Source organism: Mus caroli, unplaced genomic scaffold (assembly GCF_978045245.1).
Source record: "Mus caroli unplaced genomic scaffold, Mus_caroli_1 scaffold_14, whole genome shotgun sequence".
NCBI lineage: Eukaryota > Metazoa > Chordata > Mammalia > Rodentia > Muridae > Mus > Mus caroli.
This window is the reverse complement of record NW_028227269.1, coordinates 79284085-79304709: the sequence shown is the minus strand read 5'-3', so window position 1 is coordinate 79304709 and position 20625 is coordinate 79284085. Positions and strand designations below refer to the sequence as shown.

Genomic DNA, 20625 nt, shown 5'->3' with positions numbered 1-20625 from the left:
CTACTCCCCAGGGGACTTCCCTTCCTCCTTTACTCCACTACTTAGATATAATCACTCAAGGTATTATACCTTTGAAAATCCCAAAGTCAGACTGAAAGAGTGACTTCCCTCTGTAACGTTATCTCTGTACTCCTAAAGCAACCTTAGGGTCACTTTGCACCTGCCTCCCACAAATGACCTATTTGGGAAAAGACAGTAATTAGGAGGGATAGAAATGAAGAGTCATTAAGCCTCTATATGATAAGAACAGATCTGTCACATATGACCAACGCACAAGAGAGTCCCACAATCCCACATTTACAGACTAATTTTATCAGTCATTTTTGTTAGAAAACCAATCTGGTTCATTTAAAAAAAAAAGTTTTCATGTTTATTTATTTATTAGTAAGAGGGGACATGAATGTGGATATCCAAGGATAATCAATGTGAATCAGTTCCCTCTTTCCACCTTTAAGAGGGTCCCAGGGATTACACTCAGGTGGCAAGCACCTTTCTTACAAACCATCTTACTGGTCCCCACTTAGTTAATTTCTGATAAGACCCAGATATGAGTTTTCAGAGATCAAGGACTCCCTATAATTTGATTCCCAAAAGGTGGCATCATGATGACAGCTCCAAAACAGCATGTCAGGTCTCTTCCTAGTGCCCTGATGCTGCTCTGCAAACCCATGATTACCCTTGAAATAAACCCACAACCTAGTTCTTTTATAAGAACTTTGTCCAAAATTTTTAGTCATCACCCTTAAAAACAAGCTATCTTCAAAACCCGGATCAACACTAGAGAAAAATTAATACAAATCCTAAGCAGCTTATGCTTTAAAGGGACTTTCAACAAAGAGGTAAGAGGGTGCTTGCTTCTCCACAGACAATTCTTATTTTGAAATTAGCTACCAGTTAAGAGGTTCTCCTTCATGAGGTTTTAAGATCCTTCTAGATCCAAGACAAAAGGATACTTGTCTAAAGAGGCACAGAAACCTGGATAGCCTCGAGTATGAAAAAGTGGGTACCTCAAGGGTAGCCCCTTAAAACTTTACAGTCCCCAACAATATACAGATAATCATGGGATTCAAAGAAAGATCTTCCGCTAGAGCAGCTCAACCTGTCCTGTGCAGGCCTGTTGGAACAAAGGAAAAAATGAATGTAAGCACAAGTCAGTAGTGTGGCCTGCAGCAGCAAGAACAACTTCAGCGAAGGATAAACTGGAATGTTCTGAACTTGACAGGTCAGAATCTTGAGCTACAAACAAGGACAATGATAGACAGCCTGCTGTGTACCAAATAAAGTAGATGCGGAAATGAGGAGAGGGAAACAAGCCCTACCCTTCTGTAATTCTGTGGCCATCTGCCACAGAAAGTGGGGAAAAAAGATAGGATCCAAAATTGACCAAACTTGAGTCATGTTAACTCCTCAGGACAGACCAATGGTGCTCTATTATGGCACTGTCCACAGTCCTGGCCACTATTGAGCAGACACCTCCGAGACTTCCCGTTTGCTAGAGGCTACACTGATAGAGCAGGTGTTTTCAAGACACCAACCACATACGTATCAGTGCTATTTCTGCTGTAACCCAAGCCCCCTTAGCATGATGCTAGGTGTGGTGGCTATGTAACAAGGTATTAGCATAAAAGAAAAGGAAAGGGGGGTGGAGAAAAAAGAAAAGAGCTGGAGGAAAAAATAGAGAGGGAGAATGTGAAGAAGGGAGGCAGTCACCTATTCATTCTGTGCCTCACTTCAGTAACTTTAAAGTGTAATTCCCACCTTGCTTTAACCCATAAACATGAGAATAAGAGCTGACAACACCAACAATATTAGCTGAACACTTCCCATGTGCTAGATACCGGTCTAAGGCACTTTACATTTCTCACTTCATATAACCTTCAAAACCCACAGCCTGTTACAGTACATGCAATTGTTAACTTCCATTTCCAGTTGAAGAAGCTGAGGCTTAGCAAAGAGACTTACCCATAGCTGTGTACTCAGAAAACTAACACTAAGACAGCAAGGGCTTTATCACATCTTTCCCAAACTGCTATTCGAATATCTTTTAGTTATCAGGACTGTGCCTTCTGCTTTAAATATGTCCTTTTGATTCTCAGATCAATTTTATTAAATGTGGTTTTAATAAGTTATTCAAGTTATACATACCACTAGTATAAAATTCAAGTAACACAGGAAAGTAGTTTAAGAAGTTATAGTTTCCAGGCTGTGGTGGCACACGCCTTTAATCCCAGCACTTGGGAGGCAGAGACAGACTGGTTTCTGAGTTCAAGGCCAGCCTGGTCTACAGAGTGAGTTTCAAGACAGCCAGGGATACACAGAGAAACTGTCTCAAAAAACAAACAAACAAAAAAAAACAAATAAAAACAAACAAAAAAAGTTATAGTTTATCCAAGAATGGTGGTACATGCTTCTAATCCCATCCCTCTGGAGGTAAAGGCAAGCTTTGTGAGTTTGAGGCCAGCCTCATCTATACAGCAAATTCTAAGAGTGTCAGAGTTACACACAGAGAGACTTGTCTCAAAAAGAGAGAGAGAGAAAAGGAAGATTAAATTATTGTTTCTCTTATCTTTATGACCCAGAGTTCTCTCCCCAGGTAATCATTAATTTGTTAATAAGGTACCTTTCTAGAGATCACATTAACATTGGTTTCATTTCACAAACTAACCACAAAACTGAAGGATCAGCTAGGCATAGGGATGAATGCCTATAACCTCAGAATTAGGAAAGCTAAGGCAGGAAGACTGCCAAGAGTTTGAGACTAGCCTGGGCGGGCTACTACATAGTGAGACCTCATCTAAACAAATGTTAAAAACCCTGAAAATCAAAGTTCAATTTGTTCCAGGTCATATAGCTGGGAAGCAGAAGAGCTGAGACTCTAAGGTTGCTAAAGCAAGGTTGTTCTAAGCCCACTAGCTTCTCTGCTGCCTCCTTCTAAGTACTCTCTTCTAAAAACAACTGTCATTCTCAAAGGACAGAGGAATAAGGAAACTGCACCTGGCCCATGGCCAGTTTTACTCCTCCACTTTCCCAACTAAATGGAAAAAGCAGGCAGGCTGGCCCAAGTACATCTCTGGTCCAAGAACGCTGGCACTCCATATTCTTTTCTAGGCTGCCACAGCCTAGAATATTATTCTTCTATAATGTCCTTGCACAGTCTCATCTCTGGAAACAATAGGACAATAGTTTATCATCAGAGACCAAGCTGATTTCCTTCTGGTAACATCAAAGGGAAGGAAGTATCTTCAAATGCCCTCAAGCTTGGAAACACCACCCGGCTAAGGAGTCAATCAGATGACTGCAAAGGGACAGTTAGAACCAAGAGATCAACATACCTAATTTGGGGTGAGCTTGCTGAGCCACTCAAAAAGTGTTTGGAACCAATAAGCTCAGAATTTCTGCTTTGTTTTATTCCTATTTGATCTGTCAACCACAAAGATTTTGAGGCAGTATTTCTGTCCCTGGGGACTTTCCTCCTCCTCCAAAAAAATAAAACCTTTATATTATATGGAAACACTCTTCCTAAGGATATTACAGCTGCTTTTTTCAAACTATACACACATTCACAATTTTAAAATTTGTTTTCACCATTTTTAGTGTGTATTTGTGTGTTGTGTTTGTGTTGGGGATGGGGCACAGGTATGTACCTGCCTGAGTATCAGTGCTAGATCACCCTAGAGCTGAAATTGCAAGCAGTTTTGAACTGCCCAACATGTTGAGCCACCTCCCAGTCCTCATATTTGAATTTTTGTCCCATCAGTATAAAAAACATACTGAGTTTAGGACTTCTGTGCTGAGCCAGGGGAACAACAAAGGAGATACTGCTATTACACTGCTGTTACTCAGCAAGTAAGTGTTATGGATCTAAAATCCCTGGAAGTTTCCATTTCCCAGCATGAGCTAAGTACAGTAGCTGCGGAATGCCTTCAGGGAAGGGGGTGGGGGTAGAGAGATGGTCAAGGGTTATGAATACTTGCTGCTCTTACAGAGGATGACCCAGGTTCGATTCCCAGGAACCACATGGCAGCTTACAACCATCTTTGACTTCCCTCCAGTTCCAAGGGAATCCAATGCCCTCTTTACATCTCTGAGGGCCCAACACATACATGTGACATATATATATACACATGTAGGTAAAATACTCATACACATAAAATAAGCTATTTTTAAAAAATGTCAACTCATTGTCAAAGGTTTTGCTTTTCCCATTTGTATACCAGAACTAAAATTTAAATACAGCTACTCCTTGGTAGTCAAAGATTATTGGTTCCAAGATACCAAAATCTGAGGATATTCAAGTACCTTATTTAAAAACAGCACAGTAGTTACTTACAAATACCTTCTTATATACATTAAATCATCTCTAGATTACTTGTAAATCCTAATGCTGTGCAAATAATTGTCAGGCTGTATTGTTTAGAGTTACAAGAAAAAAGTCTACATGTTGGCCAATGCAGATACATTTTTTTCTCCCTCCAAACTGTCAGTGCAAGGTTACCTGAATCCACAGACGAAGAACCCCCAAGATTAGGGAGGGCACATATATTTTATATGAAATGTCTTATGTGAGAACCTGTAAAATGCAGAAATTTTTGCCTGTTTTGTTGCTATATATGTTAATATAGATGTCTAGCACATATTGTAAAGAGGGGAAATTTAAAGCACATTGAAGGGGTTTGAAATGTGTAAGAAAAGACTAACTAGAACACTAGAGAACAACTCAAATAATGTATCTTTAAGTGTTAAACTGTGCTGCAAAGAATCTGGGAGAGGGTACTTAATAAATCCTTGTATAATTAACACATGAGTTTAAACACATTACTTAAAAAATTCCTTGTCGTCTTTGCACCACCCTCTCTATATCATCCCTAAAGCTGCCACCAATGGCTCTGACATCTGCTCATGCTACCACTCTCTACCTATATTCCTAAAAATAAACATGTACTTTTAGACAAGCATTCATGGGATAATGAGAAGCACCAACAAAATTATTCATTTCTAAAGAACAAAGAAACAAGTCACCCCGTATTAGCTATTTCCTTATCTACAACTGAATTCACACTCTATGCTGGATATATTTATTCCCCCAAGCTGCAAAAACAAATGTATAAATTAGTTTTAGGGCAGGATTGATAGTTTTAGTCCGATGATTGTATGTGCCTGGTGCCCACAGAGGTTAGAAGAGGATTTTAGACTCATCGGACTGGAGTTACAGATGGTTTTAAGCCACCAGGTAGGTGCTGTGAATCTAACTCAGGTCCTCTGGAAGAGCAGCCAGTACTCTTAACTGATAAGCCATCTCTCCAGCCCCCTAAAGTTTGTTTTGATTGCCCTTGCTGAATGAGTTATATAGTGAGACCCTGTCTCAAAAATAAAAACAAAATAAAACAACAACAACAACAAAGAAAAAAAAAAGCAATCTAAGACAGGCAGTGGTGGCATTTGCCTTCAATCCCAGCACTGGTCTACAGAGGGAGTTCCAGGTCAGGCAAGGTTACACAGAGAAACCCTGTCTCAAAAACAACAACAACAACAACAACAAAAACAAAAAAGAAAGAAAACAGAAACAAGCCAGGCATAGTGGAGTATATTTTTAACCCCAGCACTTTGGAGGCAGAGCCTGGAGGGTCTCTGTGAGTTTAAGGCCAGCTTGGTCTACACAGTGAACTCCAGAATAGCCAGGGCTATATAGTAGCTACACAGTGAGACCTTGTCTCAAAACAAATAAATAAAATGTATATAATGTATCCAACCATGTATTCACTACATGCCAAATAAATACCAAGATTTACTTCTTGATTTCTGCAGTAACTATACCTGCCTCTTACCAGTCCAAAACTGTTCATAAATTATCATAACTTGAGGGTACACGTAAACAGGAAAAAAGATGAGTTAATGAATTCGTATGAAACCCAGAGCCTGTTTTTCTTGCTATACTGCTGTGTAACAAGCAAAATTCCCCCATAGGAGTAAACAAGGAGGAAGGTGGCCTTCCTATAGCAGATGGCATACCTGAAGGAGGATGAGAAATAACCAGCCAGCATATCATTCACTAATGGTCTAAAAATGCTGTCAGAACACCGACCAAAACAACAGCATCCACCAAATACAAAACATTGTTCACTAGCTTTCAGGGATAGGGAAAAATGAAAATATATGAGCTGTTTCTTTCCTAACTGACTAGAGACATACAGTTTCAGATGTGTGTTCACATTGCCTTTAAGTGGATGACTGACTGCATATACAGTAAGCCCAAGGTAGTCAAACCCACAGCTATGAAGGGGTTGTCAGATAATAGGAGGAAGGGATTAGGGTGGGGAGGCAAAACAGGTAATAAAGAGGAGAGGGTATAGGATTCATCCAGATGACTACTGTCTCCCAGTCTTCAAGTAATTCCACCATTTCTAGGATGCTAACAGCACCTGCCACTGTCTCACCTGGATGACCTAAGGAAAATAAAACAACAGAGAAGACAATCCAGTAGCCTGGAGTCAAGAGACATTTTTGAATCATATGAAAGAAAGAAAGAAAGAAAGAAAGAAAGAAAGAAAGAAAGAAAGAAAGAAAGAAAGAAAGAAAGAAAGAAAGAAAGCACAGAGTGGGAAGAAAGTTAAGAAGCTCAGTTGTCATGCAACTGTACCCATTTTAAGAAAAGTATTCCCTAGGGCTGGAGAGATGACTCAGGAGTTAAGAGTGTGTCTTGCTCTTGCAGAGCACCAGAGAATGATCCCCAGCAACCACAATGGATGGCTCACAACCACCTGTAATCCAGGGCCAGAGATTCCAACATCCCTTTCTGGGTGCCTGCACTCAAGTAAGCACGTACATGTGTGCACACACACTCATGCATGCAAGCACGCACAAATAAATAAATAAAAATTGTCTTTTTTAAAGTATTCCTCACACAGATAAAAATGTTCTCTTTTTTAAAGTATCCCTTCAAACACTGTAAAGACACATCCCCCTTTGTTGCTCACTACTGCAGATGCTAGGGTAGTTCAGATGATAGAATGTTTGTAGGCATTCATGAAGCCCTGGGTTTTATCCCTAGTACCATAAGCATATCCTGTCTCAAAACAACAACATACCATGGAAAAACATAAGTTTATTCAGGACAAAACAAAATAATGAATCAGAAACCTGGCTGAGGACCCAATATACTTTGTAAACAGGGGCCCAGAGGAGAGCAAGAACAAAGAGACAAGGTGATCGTACTGAGGTGGGGACTTGGCTTCTTTACTGATCCTTAAGCCTCCAGTTCTCATTTCTCTTTTCTATAAGAGGTAAAGAGGATCTCAGAATTCAAAGTCCAAGTCCTCCAACTTTAATGAACCTACAGTTTCTCGTCATATATTTATTTGTTGCACAAGAATCAGATGAAATCCAGAAACCTATCTACAGACAAAAATTGTATGCCAGTGTGGTGGCACACACCTTTAATCCCAACAGTGCAGGTAGATTAAAAAGGCAAATGGGAGGCCAGGCATGGTGGTGCGCATCTTTAATCCCAGCACTGGGGAGGCCCATGCAGGGGCATTTCTGTGAGTTCAAGACCAACCTGGTCTACAAAGCCAATTCCAGGACAGCCAGAGCTGTTACATAAAGAAACCCTGTTTGGAACAACAACAAACCAAACAAGAAGGAAGGAAGGAAGGAGAGAGAAAAAGAAAGATAGGCGGGGGCTGAAGAGATGGCTCAGTGATTTAAGTGCTTTGGTTGCTCTTCCAGAGGTCCTAACCTCAATTCCCAGCAACCACATGGTGGCTCACAACCATCTATAACAGAATCTGATTCCCACTGTTGATGTGCATGAAAATAGAGCACTCATATACATAAAATAAATAAATAAATCTTAAAAAAAAATAGACAAGTGAATCTCTGAAAATTCTAGGCCAGCCTAATTTACATAGTGAGTTCCCGACAGCTAGAAATACTTTGTCTCAAAAAAAAAGATCAAATTAAAAATAATTTGACTCCTCATTGGGCCTCTTGAAACTCTAGAATTTGGAAATAGAATTTGTATTAACAATAGAACCTACTTCAATGAACTTTAGTCAATGAACTCTACCAGGTAAGTTATAGATAGCTATATTCATAAATAGTTATACACACACATCTAAAGAACTTTCCAGGACTCACTTTGGCTTGGTTCCAGATACAGGAACCAAGAGACAGCTAACTGAAGTACCCCATTTGTCTGTCTTGGAGGCCATGTGCCCTTCCCTCTGTTTCTCTAGAAACAAACTGTCTTGACACTCTGATAAAACAGCAAGGTGACCTGTAAGTGTGCAGTTTCAAGAGCTTTTTATAATGATCTACAATCAAGAGGCGCAAAACCTGCTGTTGATAATGAAGGCTAGTTCCAATTAGGACAAGGGTGAAAGGAGAGAGAAGTCATTACATTATTCCAGTAAGGTGGCTGGTTTGATGTAAATGCTCAGATTAAATCCCATAGAGGAAATGGCACTCTCAGCAGCACCATCTGCTCCTTCTGGTGTCTAGCCTGATCCTTTTTTTTTTTTTTTTAAACTCAGCTGTAGCCAGTCCACCTGTCTGAGGGCTGTGAAAGCTGCTCTAAAGCACTCAGTTCCTCATATTTGTACATTCTCTCATAGCCATCTTCTCCTATCTTGAGGTTTTTCTCCCCAGCAGGTACACAGAACTGCAGGACAATTTTTACAAGGAAAGGAAAAACTTCTGAGAACTACAGATCACATTTAATAATGAAAAGCCCCAAGAAATGAAAACACACATCCACACAAAAACTTACACAAAAATGTTTTTAGCTGACTGTGGTGTCACATGGCTATAATCCCAGCACTTGGGAGGTTGAAGCAGGATCACCTCAAAGCCAGCCTAGAATATATGACTGTATTTAAAACAAACAAATCAAAACAAAGAAACAAACAATGTTCTTGGCAACATGATTCAAAACCCAAAAGGGAAGCAATGCAAATATCCATCAGCTGATAAGTAAGGTATAAAGGCAATAAACTGGGACTGAAGCCAGCAAATGCTCCAACAGCAATAGATCTTAACAATAGTAAGTGGGGCTGGAGAGACGGCTCAGCAGTTAAGAACATCAGTTGTTCTTCCAGAGGACTCTGGTTCTATTCCCATCACCCACAAGGTAGCCCACAATTGATTGTAACTCCAGCCCCAGGAGATCTAACACCATCTTCTGGCCTCTGGGAGTACTGTATGAACACAGTACACAGGCAAAACACCCACACACATTAAAAAGAAAAAAAAAGTAACTGGAAGTGAAAGAAGCCAGTTACTAAAGACTACATATACATATCACAATTACAATACCACGAAACGTCTGAGTAGGTAAGCATACAAAGAAAGTAGGTGAGAATAGTCTAAAATTAGATTGGTGCGATCTTATTCAACCCCGCAAATATACTAAAAACAGCTGCATTGTTTATGCAAATGTCTATCAATTAATGTATAGACTGCGTATGGTGGCATACACCTTTAATCCCAGCACTCAGGAAGCAGAGGCAGATAGAGCTCTGTGAATTCAAGGCCAGCCTGGTCTATATACTGATTTCCAGGACAGCCTGAGCTACATAGTGGGCCCTTGTCTCAAAAAATAAGAAAAAATTTAAAAATGGTACATCTATACAAAGAAATATTATTAGTAATGAACATACATGCTCAAACCTCAAAAGCATGCTGAGTAAAAGAACCACATGGGTGAATTTTATGATATACAAATTATAAGCCAACAAAACGATTTCTTTAAAAAGGCATTATTGACAAAGTAAAATGCTAAGTGCCAAAAAATCTCCCTGAGTAAACTTATGTGTGTGTGTGTGTGTGTATTACTATATGAAGCCATTTGATCTATTAAGGATGAGTCATAAGAAAATGCTTATGGAATAATGCTGAGAAAAAAAAAAAACAACAAAATTCAAAACAAGATGTTTAGGGTCTACCAGAAAAGACGGAAGAGAATAATACAGAATACACAGAAAAGATATGTTAGTTTACACAATAATTATTTTATTTTGACTTGTATATTCTAATGTCTGCAATCTTCTCTCACTGTAATGGCAATTAAAGAAAAAAATGCCCCTCAATCTTCCCTCAAGCAGACTGCAGAGACAACTACAATTCAAGATGAAAATAAGCAACCCACTTTCTTGGTTCCCTTTCTCAGAATTCCATCCACTAAGTTCTCAGAGATCTTCAGAGAGCAGCCCAGAGGAGAAGAACTGGACTAACGGAATGCCCAGAAGGCACTTTCATTCATAGCCTAATCAAAAGTCAAAACCTAGTTCAGCCAAAGAGAACTTCAGCAAAGTCTAGAGGTAACTCTGTCGGGCAGTGGTGGCGCACGCCTTTAATCCCAGCACTTGGGGGGCAGAGGCAGGCAAATTTCTGAGTTCAAGGCCAGTCTGGTCTACAGCAGGGTGAGTTCCAGGACAGCCAGGGCTACACAGAGAAAAACCTGTCTGGAAAAAAACAACTACAAAAAAAAAAAAATGGTAACTCCACTCTAATCTTAAACTTCTGTGGATACACAGGCATGTCACTGCTGGTGGTAAATTGGATTTGGGCAGATGAGATACATGTCCCTCCTGGAGAAAAGTTGGTAGGAAAAGGAAGTTTGGAAGAGTCCCCATTCAAATCTCTTCTCTTGAGGTTTTGCTCCTAATCTCCAACTAGAGGAAAAAAGAATCCTGAACTATTTTCTTTTCAACATAAAAGAGCCAAGTAATAAAGAACTGTCAGTCTGCACAAGCACTGAGTCTGGGGCTGTCATGAAGAATCCCAAGCTAATTTCCCAAGTCACAAAAAATAAAAACAAAACACTTGTACCAACTGCTACTCTGGAGGGGTGGGTGTATCAGGGCACACAGCTACCAGGTAATTTTAGAGCTCTCTCAACACTGGTCACATTAACAGGCAAGTATATCTGTTTCTGTTTGAGAATGCTTCACTAAGATCCTGTTTTGGAAGTACTTCATGAATTTTTGGCATGCAGCTTTCAGATGTTTCCAGGAGGGAGACACATCATAGATAACACAAGAGTCTGAAACACCACTCAGTTCTCACTACAACTGCTGTACTCCCTGCTCCTCTTAAACCCAGTACCTTCACAGACTCAACTGTCCCTCCACCTTGGGAGCCTTTCAGGGCAACAGCAACCCAGCTCAACACCACTTCCAGATCTATCAGATTCTGGAGACCTCTAGACTCAGCCGAGAACCAGAAGACAAAAGAGCAAAGGAAGGAACCTTGCTGGTTTCCAGCTCCCACCCCCAAGATTAAAGGGGACAGACAAGCACAGATATGAGGCTAGAAGATGACAGGTGCCTGCCAGACTTCTTTCTCACATAAAAGATTTTTTACAGGGTAACACTTGTGAACATACATCAACCAAAGAAACAATTTCTACTTACGTGAATCTTAGCCATGATGTAGAAAATAGATTTTCTTTTTTTTTTTTTTTTTTTTTTTTGGTTTTTTTCGAGACAGGGTTTCTCTGTATAGCCCTGGCTGTCCTGGAACTCACTTTGTAGACCAGGCTGGCCTCGAACTCAGAAATCCACCTGCCTCTGCCTCCCGAGTGCTGGGATTAAAGGCGTGTGCCACCACGCCCGGCCCCGAAAATAGATTTTCATACCCAAGGTCTGTCACCTCAAGTTTTGCCTGACTGCTTCCTGGGTCTCAAGATCCTAATCTGCATTCTTCCTTCCCATCAGCAAGCTAACGCCTCCCACATAAACCACAGTATTTGTCACTGCTTTAGCTTTTTAAGCATCCTACAATGTGCTCATATACCTAAGAGCATGAATTTTCTAAAAACCATTCAACTAGGTGAAGACCCAATGTTATTACATATGTAGATGTTCTGGCTTTGATTGGCTTTTTGTTTGTTTTGGAAACAAGGACTCACTAAGTAGCACAAGCAAACTTTGAATTTAAGATCCTCCTTCCTCTTCACTCCATGGTTTAAACCTGTCCTAAAAGTCCAGGTATTAGAAAATCCTCAAATTCATGTATTAATTCTATTTGGAGGTAGGACTAGAAGGTGGATGGATACATTAGCTGATAACTAGGCTTAGATGAGGTCTTGAGGGTGGGGTTCCCATGCTGACTTTGCAAGAGGAAGACTCCAGTTGCCAAGTTTTTACTGTGTGATACCTGTGCCATGTTATGATGTAAGACACTGGTGCCAAGCTCTTCAATTTGCCGGTTTCCAGAACTGTGAGCCAAATAAGCTTCCTTCTTAATGATTTACCACATCTCAGGTTTTTTTGTTACAGTAACAGAAAATGGACTGAGACTGGAGTGATCTCGGCATAGATAGAATCTTCAAAGAAACCAAAAGAATTTCTTGTCACATATTTTGTTTCAATGTTTGCCCTTAACCCAAATATCATAATCTTCACATTCAACTCTGCAACACAGCAATTCTTGCTTTTAAAGTGTGTGTGTGTGTGTGTGTGTGTGTGTTTCCTTTATCGCTTTTTTCCTCCATTCTCCTACTACTTGAGAGAATGTTCCTAGCAGGAATCCCATGAGTCCAAGGCAGATAGAGGAAGGAAAACGAATTTTGTTCATGAGCTCCAACATGCCAATCCAAGAGCTCAGTAAAATGTTTTATGTGTGGCAGACAGTGGGCTATCTGGACCACTACTTCCTCTCATGAACTATCACTTGGTAAAGGGGACAGCAAGGGAAAACACAAGCAAGCCCCCACCATGTTCTCTGGCTTTCCTTCACTGCCAGCAGAGGTTCGACTTCATTCTCCCAAATCACCTGGTTGGTTCTGAAATGAGGAAAATCATGCTCCTCAGTGAATCTTTAACTTTTCTCTTGGTTTTTACACAAGGTCTCACTTTTTAGTACTGGCTGTCCTAGAACTCACTATGTTCAAATTGGCCTTGAACTCTGCCTCTGCCTCCCAGTGCTGGAATTAAAGGCATCTGCCACCATGCCCAGTCTCAACAAATATTTTAAGGTTTTAATGATTATGCACAGGTGTCTGTGTGCATTCAGCCCAGAAAAGGGCATCAAGTACCCTAAAACTGTGAAGTTATGAATAGCTGTGAGCTGGTTGGGTGCTAAAAAACAAATTCCAGTCCTCGGAATTTGGACATTGAACAGCAAGCACTCAATCACTAAGCCATCTCCACAGCTCCCTAACTGAATTTTTAAGATACTTTATTGTTTCTCTAAGCCTACAGAGGATACCAGTAGTGAGCAGGTGTCAAGAGAGCTAAAAATACAGAAAAAAAAGCACAGGATAAGTATAAAATGAGAGTAAAGGATGTTTTGGTGGTCAAGGGTGTCTTTTGGTTGTTGTGGGGTTTTTTTGGTTCTTTGTTTTTTGGGTTTTTTTTTTTTTTTTGTCGTCTGATTTTTGCACAGGGTTTCACTGTATGTGTATCCAGGCTGGCTGGAAGTCATGACCCTACCTCAGGTCTCCCCAATACTGATTACAGACATGCACAACCAAAAGCAAGTTTTAATGTGAGAAATGGACAAACATAATGTGTGCAAAATAATGCTTACTAGTAATAATAAACTTGTAAAAAGTCTTACTTTTAGAAGCCAAGTGAATTAGTACCTTTGGAGGGCACGTGCTCTCGAGTGTGTGGAGGAAGCAGTGAAGCAGGAACCAAGGCCCCAGACACAGTAGAGGAGGAAATCCCCTGTCAGAAGATGCATCATTACATAAGCACTCCAGTTCAATCGCCACAGCATGGAGGCCGAGCAGGAAACCACAGAGTGCTGAGGTCTTGCCACCTACCAGGCTGCAGCGCCTTTTTACCTGGCTTTCTCTTTTCAGTGAGCTTGAATGCTGGCTCTGGAGAAGCTGGACTCAACAAGTCAAACTGGCACCTGGTGGGCTTGCTCTCAGGACTGCATACCCTGAGCCTTTCTATAGCAGAAGGTGAGGATTTTTTTTCCTCTGTCATTCCTACTACAATATCCAGAGTCCCTCTGTAGACAGAGAATCCCATCTACAGGGTCAGTCTCCAACTGATAACTGTTCTTCCTTTTAAACTTAATGGGTACAAAGTCCCTTAAGCAGCAAACAGTGAGCCAGGCATGGTGGCTCACTCCTTTAATCCCAGCACTCGGGAGGCAGAAGCAGGCGGATTTCTGAGTTCGAGGCCAGCCTGGTCTACAAAGTGAGTTCCAGGACAGCCAGGGCTATACAGAGAAACCCTGTCTCAAAAAAACAACAAACAACAAACAAACAAACAAACAAAAGCAGCAAACAGTAATGAAAACTGACACCATAAACCAAAATAAACTAAATTAAAAGTTGAGCACCATGAAGATCTATCTGGTTTCAATTTTAATCATCCCAGTATCTATAAAACCAGGTAACAACTGGCATATGCTGTGTATGATATGAAATTTTTAAAAAAAGTGAACTAGTATTGTGCAACCTACCATTACTGGGCTTCCAGGAGAGAGTTAGGGATGCTTATCATCAGAGAAAGAGCCTCAAACAGTAGTGTTTTGAGACGAATCTAGACACTCCAGAACTTACATTTGTGGCTTACATTATTTAACATGTGTAACTTTCATCTCAACTGGAAAAATAAGGATAATATCAGCCCTATCTCAAATATTATTAAATGAGATCAAAAGTGAAACTTGGGCCAGTGAGATAGCTCAGAGTGTAGAAGCACTTGCCACCAGGCCTGATCACCAGAGTTCAATTGCTGGGAGGTAGAAAACTGGCTCCTAGCAATTTGTTCTTTGACCTCCACACCAGCAGAAGTTCACACACTCAAACTCACACACGCTAAATGAATTTAGCTTGGGACACAATAAACCCTCAAGAAGTTTTCCACAGTATCCCCGCCTTATGAAGTGATTCCTTTATTGAAGTACAGGAATCCACCCCCACCCCCAACTCAAGACAGTTCTCATTTCTACTTGAATGTGCATCTAATGAAAAATGCAAAGCTCAGAAAACTAAGAAGTCAAAGCCAAGGGCATGTCTCTACTAGTCTCCACTAGATGGTGACAGCCTGGGTGTAGAATTCCCAGAGCACAAAAGTGTGTGTGTGTGTGTGTGTGTGTGTGATTATTATTATTATTATTAACCAAAGGGATTCTAACACCAAAAACCGACTTGACCACTGTGAAAAGTGGAAAGACACTGCAGATCTTGCAGATCTAGAAAGGACTAAATACCCATGACTTAACTGAAAAGGATAATGTCCCCGCACCTCTCTTCGAACCCCAACCAGCAAGAACAACAAAGGGCAGCACACTGCCTTGTCACCACAGAAGTGTGTGGCAACAACATCGGGCCTCTGCTGAACTAATGTAAGTTCCCAATGAACTTGATGCCTCTTTAGGATCCCCGGCCTTGCTGCCCTCCCAATTCCGTTACAGGTAAGTTTTTCCACCATGGTGGCTATCCCGGGAGGGACCATCAGTCTCACAAGTAAGAAAGTCTATATGTAGTTACAGTAAAACCGAAACAAAACAGGAAATGGGTTCGGCAAGTTTCAGCCCACATAATAGAAAAGTTTTTGCGACTGAAGAGGCGACCAGGCGCTGGGGCTCCAGAACGCTCCCACGCACAGGCGAGCGGCTGCAAGGTTTCCTCAGGAAACCCACCTCGGTCAAGCCGGTCCCGCCGTGCGGAACCGCGGCTTCGCTGGACAGGAGGGCCTCCGCCTTGCAGCGCGCTCCGCCGAGCCCGATCTGCTCCTCCGCTCTCGGGCACCGGCACAGCCACGCCGCCGCCCTCGGAGCGGCCCGACCCGGCTACCCCCGCGCGGCTCGCAGTGCTGACACCGGCCGGCGCGGTAGCAGGCGGCCGCGCAGAAGGCCCGCGTCCCTGAGGAAGTGCGTGCCCGCCAGTGCCCTGACAACCGGCCCCGCGCGCCGCTGACACAAAGCCGGCCCCTCCAGCCCGGGCGGCGGTGACAACTCACCCGGGAGCGGCGCCGAGACCTCCGGGAAAGGGGGCGCTAGCAGCTCCCGCGTCGCCGAACCCGCTCCGCCGCTGAGCGCGCCCGCCTGCCTGCACTCCCAGTCGGGTCCCCCCGCGACGCCTCGCGTGCCCTGGTCTGGCTCGCGCGGCCGGGCGCTGAGGAAGGAGGAGGACGAGGACGAGGACGAGGACGCGAGCGGTGGCCGGCTCCTGAGGATGGAACGCGGCGGCGGTGGCGGCGGCAGCGCCAGCGTCACTGGCCCAGCTGTAGGACGCGGGCGGGGGAGGCCCCGCGGAGGGGGCAGGGCAGGGACGAGGCCTGGGCGGGGCCAGGCACGCACGCAACAAGCGCAGGCGTCGCGCCGCTGCGACCGCCCCGAGGAGTCACGCGCACGCGCCTCTGACCTTGTCTGACACGCCCCTGGCGGCGGGGGTGGGGGGGAGGGAACCTTAAAGAGACAGTCGCTCGGACTGCTCTGGCTGTAATACTCTAGTTAAGCCACCTTCCTAGAGGGCCCTCCGGTTCTTTTACTGTTATTGTTTGGTTATTATTTGGATGTTTTAATTACTGTCATTTGCAAGGAAGTATACTGTTGTTTAAGAGCCTCTTCTACACACGTCGCCCATTTAGGTCTTGAATCGCTTGCCTGACCTATCTTCAAAGCAGGTTATTATCTCCCTATTAAGCTGTACTCTAGGTTAGGGTGTGTAGCTTAACTATCTCAAAAGTGCCCCGAGGGGGTTAGGTGGGGGGTGGAAATGTAGATCAGGCCATTCTGATTCTATAAAGCTAGGGTGGGCTTCTGGAATCTTTTTAATGGATGTCCCTGAGTGCTATTTCTGCGCCCTCAAAAGCACCTGGCAGATCTTAAATGGAGGAAACTGACATTCCAGCGAGGCCTGGGGAACCTAGAGCTACAGGCATGGCCCCTAGCTTTGCTCTGCTTCTGAGCCTCCTTGAATGGCTTTCAAGAGCGTCTTAGGTGAGCAAATTGAGCACTGGTCAGCTGCATCCATTTAACAGTGACGTCTCACTACAGAGGGGTGGCCATATGACAGTAGGAACTATCTCTTTGTGCCTAGGTACTTGGTATTAGGTACTTGGCCTGTCTTAAAGGTGCTCAATAAATGTTGAAGCACTCCTTGAAAATCAGTGACTCATAAATTAAGAAGGCCTGTTAGCCTTTTCTTTCTTCCTTCTTTCTTTCTTTCTATTTATTTTTGTTGTTGTTATTGTTGTTGTTTTCAAGACAGGGTTTCTCTGTGTAGTCTTGGCTGTCCTGTAACTCACTCTGTAGACCAGGCTGACCTCAAACTCAGAGATCCGCCTGCCTCTGCCTCCCAAGTGCTGGGATTAAAGGTGTGCGTCACCTCGTCCAGCCTTTTCTTTAACTGTGCAAGTGCCCTACCTAGGATCTACTGGAGTTTTTTGTTTCTTCTTTTTCTTCTTCTTTTTCTTCTTCTTTTTCTTCTTCTTTTTCTTCTTCTTTTTCTTCTTCTTCTTCTTCTTCTTCTTCTTCTTCTCCTCCTCCTCCTCCTCCTCCTCCTTCTCAGTCCTCCTCCTCTTCTTCTTCTTTCTTCCTCTTCTTCCTTCCTCTTCTTCTTTCTTTCTTTCTTCTTCTTCTTCTTCTTCTTCTTCTTCTTCTTCTTCTTCTTCTTCTTCTTCTTCTTCTTCTTCTTCTTCTTCTTCTTCTTCCTTTTCTGCCAGATGCCCTTTAAACAAAGTTACACCTCAGGGCCTTTCACCTAGAAAGCTTCCAATAAAGGTGCTGTGAATTACTGCCACAACAACACACCCATCCCCTAGTGCAGTGGTTCTCTCAACCTTAATGCTGTGATCCCCTTAATACAGTTCCTCATGTTATGGCAAAACTCCCGACCATAAAACTATTTTTTGTTGCTACTTCATAACTGTAATTGTGGTAGTATTATGAATCGTAAAGTAAACATCTGTATTTTTCGATGTCTTAGGTGCCCCCTGTGAAAGAAAGGGTCCGATCCAACCCCTTTCAGGGTCCCAACTCACAGGCAGAGGACCACTCTAGAAAGCTCTCCCCTCTCCCTGTGGGCCTAGGAGAAACCCCTGATGTATTCCCTTCTTTTTCCTTTCTTCCTCTGTGAAAAATAGACACCTGGCATCCTGCCTACTTACCCAGTCTGAGGGAGCTGCACCTGCCCAGACCATTAAGGGGGTTGAAAAACATCAGCCTGGCAGGATCTGGACAGTCTGTAATTCCAGCATTAGGGAAAAAGGTTAAGGCAGGAGGATTCCAAATACAAGGCTAGCTTCAGCTACAAAGCAAGATCCTGTCTTGGCAAAAAAAAAAAAAAAAAAAAAAGATGAGAAATACTGCAGGACCTTAGCATAGCTTACTAAAACTTGTGGTCCTGGCAGGAAGACCCAAGAGACAAGAGAAAAGAAACAGGGAAAGGGTAAAGAAGAGCCTGAGCCCCGCCAAACAGAAGGATGGGTGAAAAAAAAAAAAAAAAAAAGAAAGCAAAGGAAGAAAGTGGGTCTTGTGTGTGTGTGTATTATTGCAAAGGAATAATTAAGAAAGACAGATCATGTCTTCCTAGAGGACAGCTGAGTCTCCAGCCGTGCGTGGCAGTTTGGCCACTAACAGGGAACTTCATGGAACACTTGCCGCATCTCACGATGTGAACCCTATCACTACTCACCACCTACCAGAGTTCAGCAACTGGGAACAAAGTCCTCCAGCACGGACTGTGTCCGGGGCTCTCCGGCAGTCTGGCAGGAATCCAATCACATCACCCGCTGAACAACCAACACCTAAGCCTCCCCACCCTGCTGGCACATCTCTAACAAGCTACCACCTGCCACACCTCTGAGACCTCACCATCTGCTCCCCTACCTGGAGTGTCCTTTCCCATCCACCCTTCCTCACTGGCTGTGCCTCTCGTGTCCCTCTGGGGGGGGGGGCTCTGCTTTATCTTTACGTCCGCACTTTTTTCCCTTTGCTTTTATATTGCCAGGATGGGGATCAGGTTTAGCCCTCTTCTCTCTGGCCAGTACTGGCTCTCCAACCTCTTCCTTCCCTCTTATCCCTCCTAGCATACTTGCAATACTCCCTATAGATCTTATATCCTGCCTTGCTCTGCTCTCCTGGCAAATGAGGATGGTTCTCCCTGGCTTAGAGTAGGTGCTTGTTGTGGTTTGGTTTGGGGTTTGGATTTTTGTGGATATCCCAAGATGGAGGTTAAGAATGATCTATGCCCCCACCCGCTCACACAAGCAACCCAGGTGAAATGAAATAGGACCCCCCAAGATAGTCATGAAAGTAGGAGAGACTTGATAAGAAGAAAGGGTTTGGTGGCTGGGGATAAGAGGATGATGGGGTTGGGAAACATGATCAAAGTATATATATATATGTATATATGTATATATGTGTGTGTGTGTGTGTGTGTATTATTGCAAAGGAATAATTAAGAATAATTTGGGTTTACAAGAGTCGTAAATGCATGAGAAACATTTATTTTAAAACGAGCCTTTTTATTTGTTTTATGGCTCTAGGAAATCAAACCTAGGCTTTTCAGGGGTTTGTTTGTTTGTTTGTTTTTCTCCCCCTAAGATGGAGTTTCTCTGTGTAGCCTGGCTGTCCTGGAACTCACTCTGTAGACCAGGGTGGCCTTGAACACACACACACACACACACACATCTGCCTGCCCTGTCTGTCTCCACCCCTCCCCCAGCGTCTGTTCCACTACTGCCTGACTCCAAACCCCGGTCTTTCTGCATGCTGGCAAGCATCTCACCTCTGAGCCATATCCTTGGTCTCCTGCATTGGTTTTGGGTTTGGTCTGAAGCAGAGTCTATGTAGTGCAGGCTAGCCTTGAACTGAAAATCTTCACAACTACTTCCTGAGAGATAGGACTAATAAGTTACCCTATCCTGTCAGTTTTACAGATCGTCCAGGAAAGGTACTGGCTATCAAGCCTGATGACCGGAGTTTGGTCTTCTTGGACACATATGGAGGAAGAAGAAAACACTTTCTCAAAATTTTCTCTGACTTCCACCTGTGTGTGGTGGTAGAGATACACATACACACACACACACACACACACACACACACACGCTAAATAAACAGATATATAAATATCCATTTTAAAATCTTAAAATATATTTTAATGTAGCAACTTTATTTTGTTAGACAACTCATCAGCCCATTCAGAAATTAAGTGTCCATTTAACATAGACAATTAGATCTTGAAATATATTTACAGTATTGTATAACCACTACCACAGTCAATTTTAGAGCATTTTTCTGGACCCCCCCAAAAGACACTTCGGTAAGGATGGAAGCCAGGGCTCATAAGCATGCTAAGACATGCTGACTACCTCTGAGCTACACCCGTGGTCTCCAACGCAAATTGTAATCCTCCACTATCTAGGCAACCTAATATCTATGCCAGAGAGGCTGGGCTAACCCCAGAGAGAGGTGGAAAAGTCAACCATTGCTGTTGTCAGTGATGAAGGGGATTCCTGTCAGGTGGCACTCCCAGCCCTACAGTTAGGACACTCTTGAGCAAAGCAGGTGAGTTGTGAGTTGTTCAGTTCCTCAGAAAAAAAAGCCCAGAGGCCAGGTATTTCTTTCTTTCCTGAGAACCCAGCCATGAGTGTGTGGGCCTTAACACCTTGCAGGCAGCCACAGCGAAGCTTAGCTCTTTGGGAGAGGGGGAAG

The 20625-nt window shown here is 43.0% G+C and overlaps 1 protein-coding gene across 4 annotated transcripts in view; it reads right to left on the bottom strand.

The window, feature by feature from the left end:
- Positions 1–16221, bottom strand: part of Susd6 (sushi domain containing 6) — an 89225-nt gene extending 73004 nt beyond the window's left edge. The window contains exon 1 of one of the 4 annotated variants that reach the window (XM_021179027.3): positions 15927–16221. The gene's annotated coding sequence lies outside the window, so the exon portion shown is untranslated. Of the gene's footprint in view, positions 1–15606; positions 15776–15926 lie in introns of those variants that run through there. The other 3 variants (XM_021179026.2, XM_085830514.1, XM_085830515.1) reach the window with 3 other exon arrangements.
- Between the last annotated feature and the right edge of the window lie 4404 nt (positions 16222–20625).